The 14387-nt window shown below is 35.4% G+C and overlaps 1 long non-coding RNA gene across 1 annotated transcript in view; it reads left to right on the top strand.

Moving 5' to 3' along the window:
- The first annotated feature begins 847 nt into the window (after nt 1–847).
- LOC146997702 (uncharacterized) overlaps nt 848–14387 on the top strand; it is a 42616-nt gene continuing 29076 nt past the window's right edge. The window contains exon 1 of the long non-coding RNA XR_015040797.1: nt 848–1669. This is a non-coding gene — a long non-coding RNA (uncharacterized LOC146997702). The remainder of the gene's footprint in view (nt 1670–14387) is intronic.

Below are 14387 nucleotides of genomic sequence, written 5' to 3'. Positions count from 1 at the left end.
AGAAATGTATCCCGGAAAAGTAAGAATACAGGGCACGTGCATTAAACTTTGAGTAAACGGATATGTTGAGTATGCATTAAACTTTGAGTAAACGGATAAATCAAACTGACTACTAAATTAGCTGTAAACGTAATTCCATCCTCTTGTTTACATTGCGTTTGGCGAATAGTATGGGTTACCAGATCATATCATTTATCGCCGCTCTTGGCGATATTGTTTTTGTTTAAAATTCCGGGTGGGCTATACTAAAGCTGTGCCTATTCATTTTTATTATATTGAGTTATATTTTTGGGGCTAAATCGCAGAATGGGCTGCATCAGTCGATGCTGTGTTTACTTCTCTTATGCTTGGATACGCCTTTTCATGACGTAATATTGGTTACGCCTCTTCTTCAAAACAAGTTATAAGTATGCTATAGCTTCGTATTTAAAGAAAACTTAAATTATATTTTAACTGAGTTGAAATGGTAGGTTTATAATGTTCTGTGCGAGATTTTTTAAATTATAAATCTACTTTTGTGTGTTGTGTGGTATTGTTAGCATGTAACGCAACGAATTATCTCTCAAAAATGTATTATTAAGATACCAAACGATTGAAAACGATCATTAGCAAACGATTGAAAATATTGAATGCATGAATTAAAAATTATAACCGTAACTTCTGAAAATACAGAAAAGAATTCTTTTGCTTAAAGAATGTTTTGATTATTCATGAGTGTGTCTAATTCGGTGCTTACTGCAGAATGGATGAGTATCTGAATATCTGGATTTCTTTTATCAGTAGGAGCGAAGAGATAAAAAATGCGTTATTGAGTGGTGTATGGAGAAAGGTTTGATTGCAATATCGTATAAGTGCCCGATTTGTGGAACAAATATGAAACTAGTAGAGCGAAAAAACCGTATAGATGGTTTTGAGTGGATGTGCAGAGATACTGGAGGCGAATGTAGGCATCGAATTTCAAGGTCAGTTCGAAAGAACTCCCGGTTTGCGAAGAGTAAATTGAGCATGTGTGATGTTTTGCGAGTTACCTATATGTGGTTGGGTAAGTGCGGGAATGATTTTATACGAACGAAATTACGTATTGCTAAAAATACGGTGACAAATTGGAAAAGTTTTTGTAGAGAAGTATGCATGGAGTTATGTTTGAAGGAGAATGTTAAGTTGGGTGGGGAAGGTGTCATTGTCGAAATCGACGAAAGCAAGTTTGGCAAGCAAAAGTATCATAGAGGGAAAAGAGTCGAAGGAAAATGGGTTTTTGGTTTGGTTGCGAGAGGAACAGATAAATGCGTCTTTAGAGTTGTTGAAAACAGAGGTGCCGAAAGATTGCTAGAAATCATTAAAGAGAATGTTCTACCAGGATCGATTATTATATCCGATTGTTGGAAAGCGTACGACTGTCTCGAGTTCGAAGGGTATGCGCACCTGAAAGTCAATCATAGCTTGAGTTTTAAAGATCCAGAAACAGGTGCGCATACCATAGTATTGAAGGAACTTGGGCGGCAATCAAAAGAAGTTTCCGTGGCTCTAGTAAGGCAAAAGGACAGTTTGATTCCTATCTTGCGGAATATATTTGGAGAAGGAAACACAAGAAATCCGACGCCAGCCAACTGATGCGTATATTTCTCTGTGAGATCACAGCCATATATTCTGCAAAAGCAGAGGACTGATGGTAAGTTTCATTTATTATTATTAACTTAAGTAAAATATTGGGTGCTTTTCTAATATGGCAGTTTGGATGTTTCGTAGTTGTTTTATTCTGGCAGCTTTATTTTTGTTTTGTATCATTTTTCTGGACACATTTTTTGCAACTCGAATCAATGGAGTTGGTTCCGCGCGAGTTTCTACAATTCTCTGATTTCTTGAAGCAAAGAAAAGAGAAGATTTCTTGAAGTGAAAGCAAATTTCTGAGTATATGAGCAATGGAGAATTTATTTAATGTCTGATTTTTTTAAGTAAAATAGATCGATGTTCACATGGGCAAAGCCAGTGTGGTGCGCAATGCCGAGGTTGTGCGCGATGCCGAGTTTGTGGAATTCTGGGATGTTTTTTTAAGTGAAAATAGATCGATGTGCACATGGGCAAACCGAATGTAGTGCGCAATACCGAGTTTGTGCAATTCTGGGATTGTTTTTGAAGTGAAAATAGATCGATGTGCACATAGGCAAAGCCAATGTGGTGCGCAATGCCGAGTTTGTGCGCGATGCCGAGTTTGTACAATTCTGGGATTTTTTTTAAGTGAAAATAGGTCGATGTGCACATGGGCAAAGCCAATGTGGTGCGCAATGCCGAGTTTCTGCAATTCTGGGATGTTTTTTTAAGTGAAAATAGATCGATGTGCACATAGGCAAAGCCAATGTGGTGCGCAATGCTGAGTTTGTGCAATTCTGGGATGTTTTTAAGTGAAAATAAATCGATGTGCACATGGGCAAAGCCAATGTGGTGCGCAATGCCGAGTTTGTGCAATTCCGGGATGTTTTTTTAAGTGAAAATAGGTCGATGTGCACATGGGCAAAGCCAATGTGGTGCGCAATGCCGAGTTTGTGCAATTCTCTGATTTTTCTTTAAGTGAAAATAGATAAATGAGCACATGGACACCGAGTTTGTGGAATTCTTTGATGTTTTTCTAGGGAATACTGATCGTTGTGTAAAAGGGTAAACGAGGTTGTGCGTGATGTCGAGGAGTAACGTAACTTTATTTATGTGCAATGTTTAACATATCGTTTGTGTATTTTAAATTTGTATTGTTGTTTTAATTGTGAATTATATTTAAGACATCATTTTTTATTTAAATTGTATTTTTAATTTTTTGTTTTTTGATATGTTTATAACGCTTTCCGACTTACGATATATATGGATAGTCCGACGATTGACATAACAGTAGCAAAAGTGTAAACTTTAACCCTTGAAGTAACGTTTACCTCATATTTTAATACGTAGTGTTTGGTATCGTAATTGCACTTGATAATATGAGTTCATTGATAATATGTGTGTGCGTATGTGAAGTATTGCTTAGTGTTCCAAGTTTGTAGTATTTATTTTATTATATTATTTTCTTTCATTCTGAGAAATTATATTTTTTTATTTATTAATGCGTAGAATTCTAGCATGCCCACACAGAATATGACGTGATTTAGGAATTTTAGAAACTGATATGAAAGCTGTGTAATGATGTTCATATGCAATAAAAAATATTCTTCTTTTTTTATTAAAGTTTAAAATTTTTAGAAATAATGAAAATTGTCTAATTATTGGTATGTAAGGAATTATGTCGTTACGTAGCAAGAAAGTAATTTGTAAAAATGATAAAATTGAAATGTTCCACAATATGAATTTAAATTTAAAAAAAAAATAGTTTATCTGTATAAATAAAAAAATAATAAATAATAATAATAATTTAATAAAAATCTTTGAAAATATTGAAGCTCTACAACTATTAGAGACTGCGACGTTGTTTACGTTTTAATAATTGGTAGAATTCGCTCACTGTATCATGGTAATTTTAAATATAAACAATTTATTATACTTATTATTAGTAACGCCTAAGCTTAAATGTTATAAATGTAAATTAAAAGCAAAGAATTTAATATTAATTTACAATAATAAACAATTTATTATTGTTATTTTTAAGAGAAAATAGAAAGTACACGTAGTAAAAATGGATGTTGATATGTTGAAGAAAAGCGTGCAACGGCACGCAGTGCCTTTACTAGGACGGCTAAGATTCTAAAAACCGAACTTTGTAAAGATGTTCAAGCGGATAGAGATGTATTGAAAGACAAAATTTTGAATTTGCAGATGATAATTGCTGAGTTGAGATCTTGCGATTCAGAAATACTAGATTCAATGATTAAGGGAAAAGCCGCTGAAGATGATCTGGAAACAGAGGTCATAGGCTGCGAAGAATATTCAGATGAGTTTATCACGCTTAATCGTTGGGTAAAAGAGAATATAGATAATGCGGTTGACCGTAGTGTCAATACGAGTTCTAACACGGATAGTAGCATAAGTGCTTCTAATGAAAAACGGTACAAGTTGCCGAAAATTCAAATTAAAAAATTCGATGGACAATTATTAAGTTACCTTACATTTTGGGGTCAATTTAAAAAGATCCATGAGGATAAGGAGCTTAATGACGTTGACAAATTCCATTATTTAGCTCAATCAATGTTACCCGGAACTCGGGCTAGTGAGTTGATAGATAGTTATCCTTTAACGGCTGAAAATTACCCGAAAGCCATTTCTGCGTTTGAGAAGCGTTTTGGAAACAAGGAAATTTTAACTGAGATAGATATATGTGAGGGAATTGTTAAAATTAACTATCCAAAATGTACGCTCACAAGGGAAGGATCGGTTGCCGCTAGTGTCCCTGTTTGACAAAATCGAATTCCATCTCAGATCTCTAGAGTCTTTAGGCTTAGACCTGAATACTAATGTTTCCTGGTTATATCCCATGGTCGAGTCTTGTCTGTCTGCTGAGATGCTTCGAGTATGGCAGAGAAGCGTTTTGTTCAGTAAAGAAGGATCACGTCTCACAAATCTCCTGGAATTTTTGCGTAAAGAGGTCGAAGGAGAGCAGAGAGTTAAACTAGCCGGGTCTGGATTTGAAATTTCTTCTACTTCGCGCAATGAACATTCTAAAGATGTAAAAGTTAAGACCAAAAAACCAATTGCTAGCGCAGAAAGTCTAGTTGCTACCAAAGAACAAAAATGTGTTTTTTGCGGATAATCTCACGAAAGCAAAGAATGTTTTACAGCTCGATCTATGAGCTTAAAGGAAAGATTAGACAAATTACGAGAATTAAAATGCTGCCTCCGCTGTCTTAAACCAGGGCATTTTGCGAAGAAGTGTCCACAGTTTATTCAATGCTATTTGTGTAGGCGATCTCACCCTATAATTTTATGTCCGGAGGTATCAGAAAACAATGCTGACAATAAGGAAAACCGAAACGAGTCAGTAATGGTACAAAGTACAATGTCCTCTCCCTCATGTATGAATGAAGTCACTCTTATGACGTTAATGGTTGAAATAGTTGTAGGCACTGTAAAGAAGGTGGTCAGGTGCCTCTTAGATTGTGGATCCCAATGATCTTACGTTTTACAATCCACAGTTGAAGCTTTAAATCTGAAAAGCACTTCCTCTGAGACTTTAACTCACGCGTTATTTGGCGGAACAAATGACTGAGTCAAAAATTCACAAGAGATATTCTATAGGTCTAAGCCCGGTTGGGAAAAACAAAGTGTACCAATTTAGTTTTCTGGATCAAAATACCATTTGTGGAGGCATACCACGCATACCTAAAGGACCGTTATTGAAGGAATTAAAAAGAGACAGAATTTGGATTTCAGATGTCGGTGAGGGTCACCCGGAAATAGAAATCCTCATAGGGAGTGATATTTATGGGCAAATACTTACTGGTGAAGTAATTCAGCTTGAGGGTGGTTTGATAGCCATGAATACTAAACTGGGATGGACGCTGTGCGGGGAATCGAAAAGAACAATTATCCAAAGTTTTGAGGGTACCCCATCTATGTTAATAACTAATCTTCTTATTCAAGACATGGAACCTTCCTTTATGTGGCAGTTAGAAACTATCGGTATTGCAGATGATGCGCAAAGCATTTCCAGGGTCGCAGAAGATCAAGCAGCGAAAGAGCAGTTTCTTAGGGGCCTTCGCAGAACCGGAGATGGTAGATATTGCGTGAGTTTACCTTGGGCTCTAAAATTCCCTCCTGATATTCCCTCTAACTGGCATATTGCAGAAAAGAGGCTCTTTGCTACTACGAGAAAATTGAGAAAATTAAATAAATTTGATGAGTATATTTAACGAATGGCTAGCGGAAGATGTCATAGAAATTGTCCCAAAATCAATAAAGAATGACGGAGGACATTATTTACCACATCATCCAGTAATAAAATTAGGTAGCCTCACTACCAAGATTAGGCCTGTATTCGATGCGTCGAGCAAAGTCGTTGGTTCGCTTTCGCTAAATGATTGCTTGATAAAAGGTCCAAACCTTGTAGAAGAAATCTCAGCCATTCTAATGCGGTTTAGGGAAAAGGCAATTGGTGTAACATCCGATATTAGGCGGGCCTTTTTACAGATTGAGGTAGAGCGTGAGGATCAAAATTACTTAAAGTTTTTGTGGTGGGTAAATAATAGAATTGAAGTGTTTCGTCACAAGAGGGTTGTTTTTGGGTTAACTAGTAGCCCCTATTTATTGGCAGCTGTGATTTCATTTCATTTGTCCCGCGTTTCACCTGAATTTAAAGCTGTTGCGAATAAACTTGCCAAATCATTTTATTTTGACAACTGTGTCACGTCAGTCGATGATAACGAAGAGCTAAAAGTTTTTATGAGCCAGTCGATTACTACTATGGCAGAAGCCAAAATGGATCTTTGAATGTGGACTTTTAATCAATATGGTGATGAAGAGCTAGCAGCTGAAGTTAGTGATCCAGTCTGTGCAGTTCTAGGCTTGCAGCGGGATCGACGAGATGACAGCCTTGCAATATCCATCCAAAGAGAAATCGTTAAAAGAGACTTATCAAAAAGGAGACTATAATCTCTAATCCATGCTGGTTTTGACCCGCTAGGTTTCTTTGTGCCCGTTATATTACCTGCGAAATTAATTCTTCAAGAGGCTTGGGCAACAAAATCAACCTGCGCTAAGCCAGATGAACTTCAAACAAGATTTGAGAGATGGTACGAAAGGTTGCCTAGTCTTTCCAGCCTTAAATTACCTCGTCGCATGGGTCATGGAATTAAGGATTCATGGACTCTACACGTGTTTTGCGATACAAGTCAAGCCGCTTATGCAACTGCCATTTACTTACGAAGTAAGGAAGAAGACAAAGTTTTCATGAAATTCGTCATAGCAAAATCACGCGTATCGCCCTTAAAGAAAATAACTATTCCGCTTTTGGAGTTGCTAGCCTGTGTTCTAGGTGCACGCTTGGCCAGGTATACTGTTGAAACCCTGTGCTTAGTCGATGTCCCGATATATTACTGGACAGACGGTACTGTGGCTCTTAGCTGGATACAACGAGAGGAAAACTGTGGAGTATTTGTGAATAATAGAGTAAAGGAGATTCGGAAACTCTCGAAGCAGGAATGTTGGAGACATATCCCTGGGAAATTGAATCCGACAGATGTGGCATCTCGTGGCTGTACGCCTGAACATTTGCGGCAATGCAATTGGTGGGAGGGCCCCGAATTTCTGAAAAGCTCTCCGAAAGAATGGCCAGACTTTGAGTTTACTCCAGACGAAAATTCTGTTGCAGCAAAAATTAAGAAGGGAGTAATTGTCAATTTGAGTATAAAATTAGTAGATTCTGAGAGGTACAAACGTTTTTCGAGTTTTTCTAAAATAGTTCGAGTATTCTGCTGGGTTCTACGCTTTACTAATAAACTCCTAAAGAAGCCCTCGTATTCTTTGGATACCTTAACAGTAGAAGAAAAAACTAACGCCGAAACATTTTTGTGGAGTTTAGAGCGAAGGAAGCACTTTCAAGAGAAAGGAGATTCCGTCCATGGATTATTGGTAGTGAGAGACAACGACGGAGTCCTCAGAGTTAAAACTAAAATCATTGAACGTGATGATGAATTCTGCTTCCTTTATCCCCTGTTGCTTCCATCCAAGCATTATTTAACTGAATGCCTCATAAGAGAGTATCATGAAAAGAACTGTCATGCGGGAGTGCAGATATTAGCTGCTAAGTTAAGAGAGCAATACTGGATCATTTCGTCGAAACGTAATATAAGATCTTGCGTAAGTCAACGTGTAGTATGTAGGAGATTTACCGCTAAGGCTTTATCTATCCCCTCCGATCCAGTTACCCCTTGACAGAATAAGAGATTCGGCAGTCTTTGAAACAACTGGAGTCGATCTTTGTGGATCTTTACTTCTGAGACCAAAGAGTAAAGCTTGGATCGTCTTGTTCACCTGCGCCGTATACCGGGCAATTCACCTGGAGCTTGTCACCTCTCTGAGAACCGAAACGTTTCTACAGGCTCTGAGACGGTTCATTGCCAGACGAGGCCGTCCTGCGACAGTGTATTCAGATAACGGAACCAATTTTACCGGAGCAGACAATGCTCTGAGATGCCTGGATTGGAGAAAAATCACAGAAAACGAGTGTTTTCCAATAAAATGAAAATTCACCCCCTACGGCTGAGTGGTGGGGGGATAGTGGGAGCGCTTAGTTCGTTCCACCAAGACTCTTCTCGTGCGAATTCTAGGGAGATCGTCGGTGAATTTTGAGGAGTTACTGACCGTCCTGTCTGATGTTGAATCCACATTAAACAACCGTCCTTTAACGTACATCTATGATGATTCGGAAGAGCTCGTACCTCTGACACCTTCCCTGTTTTTGCAAGACATAAAACAAGTGGGGGTACCAGATCTGGATTACATCGATTCCCAGAAACTGAATGTGCTTGTAAATTACTGCAATACGTTGAGACAAGAACTGAGAAGTCGCTTCCGCAAGGAATATCTGTCTCAACTGGTGCAGAAGGCAATCGCTTCATGTCAAAACCTAAAGGTGGGGGACGTAGTCCTCATAGAACTAGACAATAAAAAACGTGTAATGTGGCCAATGGGCAAAATTGTAAAAATATTCAACAGTAGAGATGGGGCTACAAGAGTGGTACAGGTAAAAACAAGCAGTGGATATTTGGTAAAACCAATCAAAAAACTGTATCCACTAGAAGTTTCAACTACCAATGATCCTGTGCTAACTCTGGCAATTGAAAACAGATCTAGATACGGTAGACTCTTAAAACCAAGGACATGCTCTTAGACATAATGTACAATATAGACGTTTTGGACTTATATCCTCTTTTCTTTAGCAATGACTTTAATTAGAAGTTTATTCCTTATTGATTTCATTTTAGAATGATCTGTCATATATATTGTATGTTAACCGAGTTTCTTTTATGTGTTTTCTAAACTGATACACAGCACTGTTTTGTTTTATTCGTAATGTCAGAAAATTTTGTGCAATGTCTGATTTTAAGAAAATCAGGGTGGGAGGATGTTGTACCTCTCACATACAGCGAGGATAAGTCTGGCAACAGCTGCAGGAAGAAAAACTTGGCAGTGCTGGAATGGCAACAGCGGATGATATTCTATAGATATTTTTGATTTTGAGTCGAGGTTTTTTTGCGTCTTTTGCGATACTGTTGCGTTATAACATTTGAGTTTTGGGTGAATGAAATGGAATCCGCTGTCCCGCTGCGGATATTAGTAAAATATATTTAGAAAATTAGCTGCGTTGGAAAGGATGAAACCTTGTGTTTGAATTTGCGGTATTTTTCCTCCTAAAGTTGCGTCGAGTTCTCAATTTTATGCCAGGCTTATTCACGCTGGTGCAGATAAGTTCAAATTTTGTTATTGTGTTTATAGTGTATAATTTGCAAATATATGAATAGAATTCTATTAAATAAACATTTAAAATTCTGGAATGGTGTTTTAAAATTTTAGATGTAGAGTATTCACATTGCTATGTCGGAGCCAGTGGCAGTCAGGTGTAAAGTAAAATTGTTTTTGCTTCACGACATAACACCTAGAGCTTTATTTCGATAACTGTAAGAGCGCGAATTTAGTGTCGCCAGATTTTTGTTTAAATTTAATTTTGAAACACTGTGTTTGTTTTTAAAAGTTTTACTGTTTAATATTATTGTTATATATATGTTTAATATTATATTTATATAAATATTTGCAGAAGGTTAAGCTGTTGTTGTTGGGGGAATGTTGGATTTCATATGACATGAAGTTTATAATTTATGAATGTTTTCATTTAATTTTAATTAGTTATTTTTTTTTTTTTTTTTAAGTTTTGTTTCTTGCATGAGGCAATTGAAAGATGTGGAATATTTAAAGCTTTGAACGAAAGTTGTTTTAGTGTGCTGAATTCCACGACGATAGTAACTTGAATATTTTATTTAGTTTATGATGCTGAATACGCATAATTTGCTATTCTGTTTACGTTTAAAACTGACTTCGCAGTGCTCTGATCTTATAAGTGTATACATTTATTTACTCAATAATTATTTACCAGAATTATTCATTCTACTATTTTATGATGAATTACATATATATATAGAGGACTATGCTTTTACTTACAAAGCTGTTGGACTTTGTTTTTCTCATCTAGTATTTTATGATCTCATTTTACTATTCTGTTTACGTAAAATAACGGCGTTTCATTACTGCAAAACTTAAAAGTTACTATTCTGTTTACGTTTAAAAATCACATTTTAGTGCTTTCATTTAGTGCGCCTAAAAAATTCGCCATATTTTGAAGGCCAAAATAGTTTGGCGCCAACTTACCCCGCTTATGGAATTTTAGCCAGATGAAGATGAATTTGAATATTTGAGTATGAAACCTGGGTCATCAGCGCAAAAATTAATCGAAGGTTTCCTATTGTCAAAAGAAAATTATGAGAAAGCTATGGAGCTTTTAAAATCCATATATGGGAAAATGAATTTTTAATACAATTCTATGTTCGTGAATTATTGTCTCTAGTTCTATTAAAAGGGGAAAATATTCCAATTTCGCAACTCTATGATAAACTAGAAACAGTTACGTGCTTTAGAATCTATAGGCGTAACTAAAGAAAAATATGCAGCGATGCTTTTCCCGTTAGTTGAGTAGGCTATTCCAGAAAGTATTTTTAAGATCTGGGACAGACACCGGGTAACTAAAAAGGCTTCAACTAAAAATCCTGATGATTGGTTATGCGAGTTATTGGAGTTTTTAAAAATAGAAGTAGAAGATGAGGAAAGATTAAAACTTAGGAAAGCTTCTTTTAATGACAAAAGAAAATTTCCTTTTAATGGCGAAACAAAAGCTAATTCGAGAATTAACAGCAGAAATAATGATATTCCTACGACTGCTGCCTTAGTTTCAACAGAGAATTCTCGAATTAAAGAAAGAGTTTGCATTTTTTGTGATAGAAAATGTCATAACTCCCAAGACTATGCTACAGCTGCTGATTCTTCAATTAATGAACGTAATAAAATACTGCAGAGAAAAGATGTCTGTTTTAAATGTTTAAGAACGGGCCATATGAATTCGAAATGTCGAAGTTTTGTAAGACGTGCGTTATGTAAAGGTCAGCATTATTCTTAATGTGTTCTAAAATTAGAAACTATGAAAGTGATAAAACGTCTCAGATTCTCAGATTGAAAATGAATCAGAAGTAGTTAAAACTTTATCTATTTCATCTAAGTATTCCGTTTCATATTTACAAACTTTGATTGCACATATTGTTGTTGATAATAAAACATATCTAGTGAGTGTATTATGTGATTAAGGCTATCAGAAAAGTTATATTAAAAATTCGATTGCAAAAGAATGTAATTTGATACACAGGGCAAGGTAACTTTATCGCAAGTATTGTTCGGTGGTAAGATGATTCCGTTCTCGACACATAATATGTACAAAACTATTAAGTTATCAAGCCTTGATTCTAAAATTGTTTTTGAATTTGATGTTATTAGACCTGATCAAATTTGTACTAACGTACCAAGGTTTAAAAATGAGAACATTTATCGAATCCTTAAAAGTAAAGGAATTGAGATAAGTGATTATTTAAAAGATAATCATTATTCGGAAGATATTCAAGTATTATTATTAGGCGCAGACGCTTGGGTAAAAATTGTAATACCTGATGTGGTTTCTGTTGAAAAGAATTTAGTGGCTGTCAGAACCATTTCAGGTATAGTAGGTTACGACCCAACGTCTATTTTTTCCTCTTTACTTATTTCAATGAAATGCTCTATTGAAACATCGAAATTTTGGAAGTTAGAAACACTACGCATTTCAGATCCTGTTGAAAGAATTACACAGGAAGAAAAGATAAAGAAGTCATGAAATTTTTTGAGAATACTACCAAACGAAATGAAACCACTGGTCGTTATGTAGTACGTCTTCCATGGACTGATGGTTACCCTTCCTTACAATCTAATCTTAAGGCTGCTGAAAAAAGACTTCAGAATATATCGAAGAAATTGAAGAAACTAAACAAGTTTCAAGAATATGACGATGCTATTAAAGACATGGAAAATGGGAATAACTGAAATTGTACCAGAAACAAATGCAAATGAAAGGAACCATTATTTATCACACACAGCTGTTTTTAAAGAATGTAGTACTAATGTAAGAAAATGGATCTTCTCTGAACGATTTAATATTTAATAAAAATAAATTTTAATAAAATTGTTGGATGGACCAAATTTAATAGATTTAATTCCGATAGTTTTAACTAATTTTAGAATTTATGTAATCGCTTTATCTTCCGATATAGAAAAGGCATTTTTACAAATTGAAATTGTCCAGCAGATAGAGATTTCCTACGCTTCTTGTGGTGGGAAAAAGGAAATATTGTTGAATTTAGTCACTGCAGAGTAGTTTTTGGTGTTTGCTGTTCTCCATTTCTTCTTTCAGCATGCTTAAATAATTTGTTAAAAAATCCACCTGAACATCTAAGCAAGATTGTAAAAAAGTTAAAAGGCACATTCTATATGGATAATTGTCTTACTGGTGTTTCTAAAGAAGAAATCGAATTACACTTAAAACATTAACATGCTGGAACACAAACACTTCTAATGATTTTGAGAAAAAACGTTTGGATTATCAAAGGTAGAAAAACTGTAAGTCACTTCTAATGATTTTGAGAAAAAAGTTTGTATTATCAAAGGTAGAAAAACTGTAAGTTCTGTGGTAAAAAGATGTGTCATATGCCAGAGATATGCTGTTAAAGTCTTAGAAGTACCTCTTCCTCCTTTGCCTGAAGACAGGACAAATGCTGAAAACTTTTCAAGTGACAAGATTCGATCTCGCTGGCCCAGTTTTTCTTGAAAGGGAATTTAAAAGCTTGGATAATAAGTGTACGTATCAATAATACGTGTGCAGTTTTTAGAGCTGTTCATCTTGAATTAATCACTTCGTTGAGTCTTTATAGATGCATTTAGAAGTTTTATTTCACGAAGAGGTGGAGTTGAAGTCACATACTCAGACAATGGTTCGAATTTGGTCGGTTTAAATAAAGCTATGAATCAATTGGATTGGGCTGATATCAAAAGAAAGTGTACCTTAATGAAAATAAAATGGATACTCAATCCTCCCATAGCGTCATGGTGGGGAGGATTTGGGGAGAGGTTAATAAAAATTTTAAAGGATCTCCTCCGAAAAAAATTGAGAAACACTTATTTAGGATATGAAGAATTTCTAACCCTCCTGTGCGAATGTGAAAGCCTAATGAACATCATACCTTTGACTTACCTATCGGAGAAAGGTGATGATTTGTCACCGTTGAAATCTTCTATGTACCTATACAACTTAATTGGCAGTAAGTAATATGTATGATTTAGGTGAAATTAATTCTCTGAGCATAATAGAAAGATGGAAATATTTACAAAGAGTTAGAGAAGGACTTAGAAATCGTTTTAAGAAGGAATATCTAGGCTTTCTCCAAAACATTGCAAAGGGTAAAAGAGGAATAATTTAAGTGAATGGCATTGTTCTCATCGGAAATGATAACAAAAAACGAATAGACTGGATGTTGGATCGAGTACTTGAATTATTCTTAGGGAAAGATAATATCACGCTTCTTGTGAAGTTAAAAACATCCTCTGGAGTTGTTATTTAGGCCAATTCAACGCCTCTTCCCTTTCGAAAACAAACTCCCTTTGAACCGAACTAAACAATCCTAAATATCAACATTAAATAATTCAGATAAACTCCCTCTCATGAGAAATAATGTAGGAGACACACAAATTTATAAAATAAAAGAAAACGATCAAAGGTTCAATATACACCTATCTAAAGAACAGGAAATAAGTAATCCAAGATGTTTTAGAAAAACTCGTATTGGCAGAGAAATACATCCACCACAAAAACTGGACTTATGAATTTTATTGAGAATTTGGAACTATATGAACTTTATTGATTTTCAAAATCCTTTTAAATTTCAGTACTGATGTTGCAAAACCCCCATTTTGCAAAGTGGGAAGAATGTTGGAAATGAATACAGTTATATCGTTTTATATTTACCTTTTTGGAATGGCAACAGAAATTATTGTTTACTTAGAATATTCTATCGGGCAGTTGAGTTTAAAAATCATAATAAAGATGTGAGTCTGTTCTAACTACGTTTTCGTATTCTTTTCGTAAAAATAAACACCTTAGTATTTTAAAACCGGTGAAGTGGATTTTTATTTTCTCAGGGCCATTTCGCCACAAGTACATCTATTTTTATATGAATTTCAATCTGCAAAATTCTTCCCATATATTTTTCCCACAGAAAACTGCATAACTTTCCCTTCATAATTCTCAGAGGTTCAGTTTAGTAGAAAAGAGGAAATATGCAAATAAATAT

This window comes from Stegodyphus dumicola, chromosome 4 (genome assembly GCF_044657685.1).
Source record: "Stegodyphus dumicola isolate Sdum_Otavi_A_Nest chromosome 4, ASM4465768v1".
NCBI classification, from domain to species: Eukaryota; Metazoa; Arthropoda; class Arachnida; order Araneae; family Eresidae; genus Stegodyphus; species Stegodyphus dumicola.
This window is presented reverse-complemented; position numbering and strand designations above follow the sequence as displayed.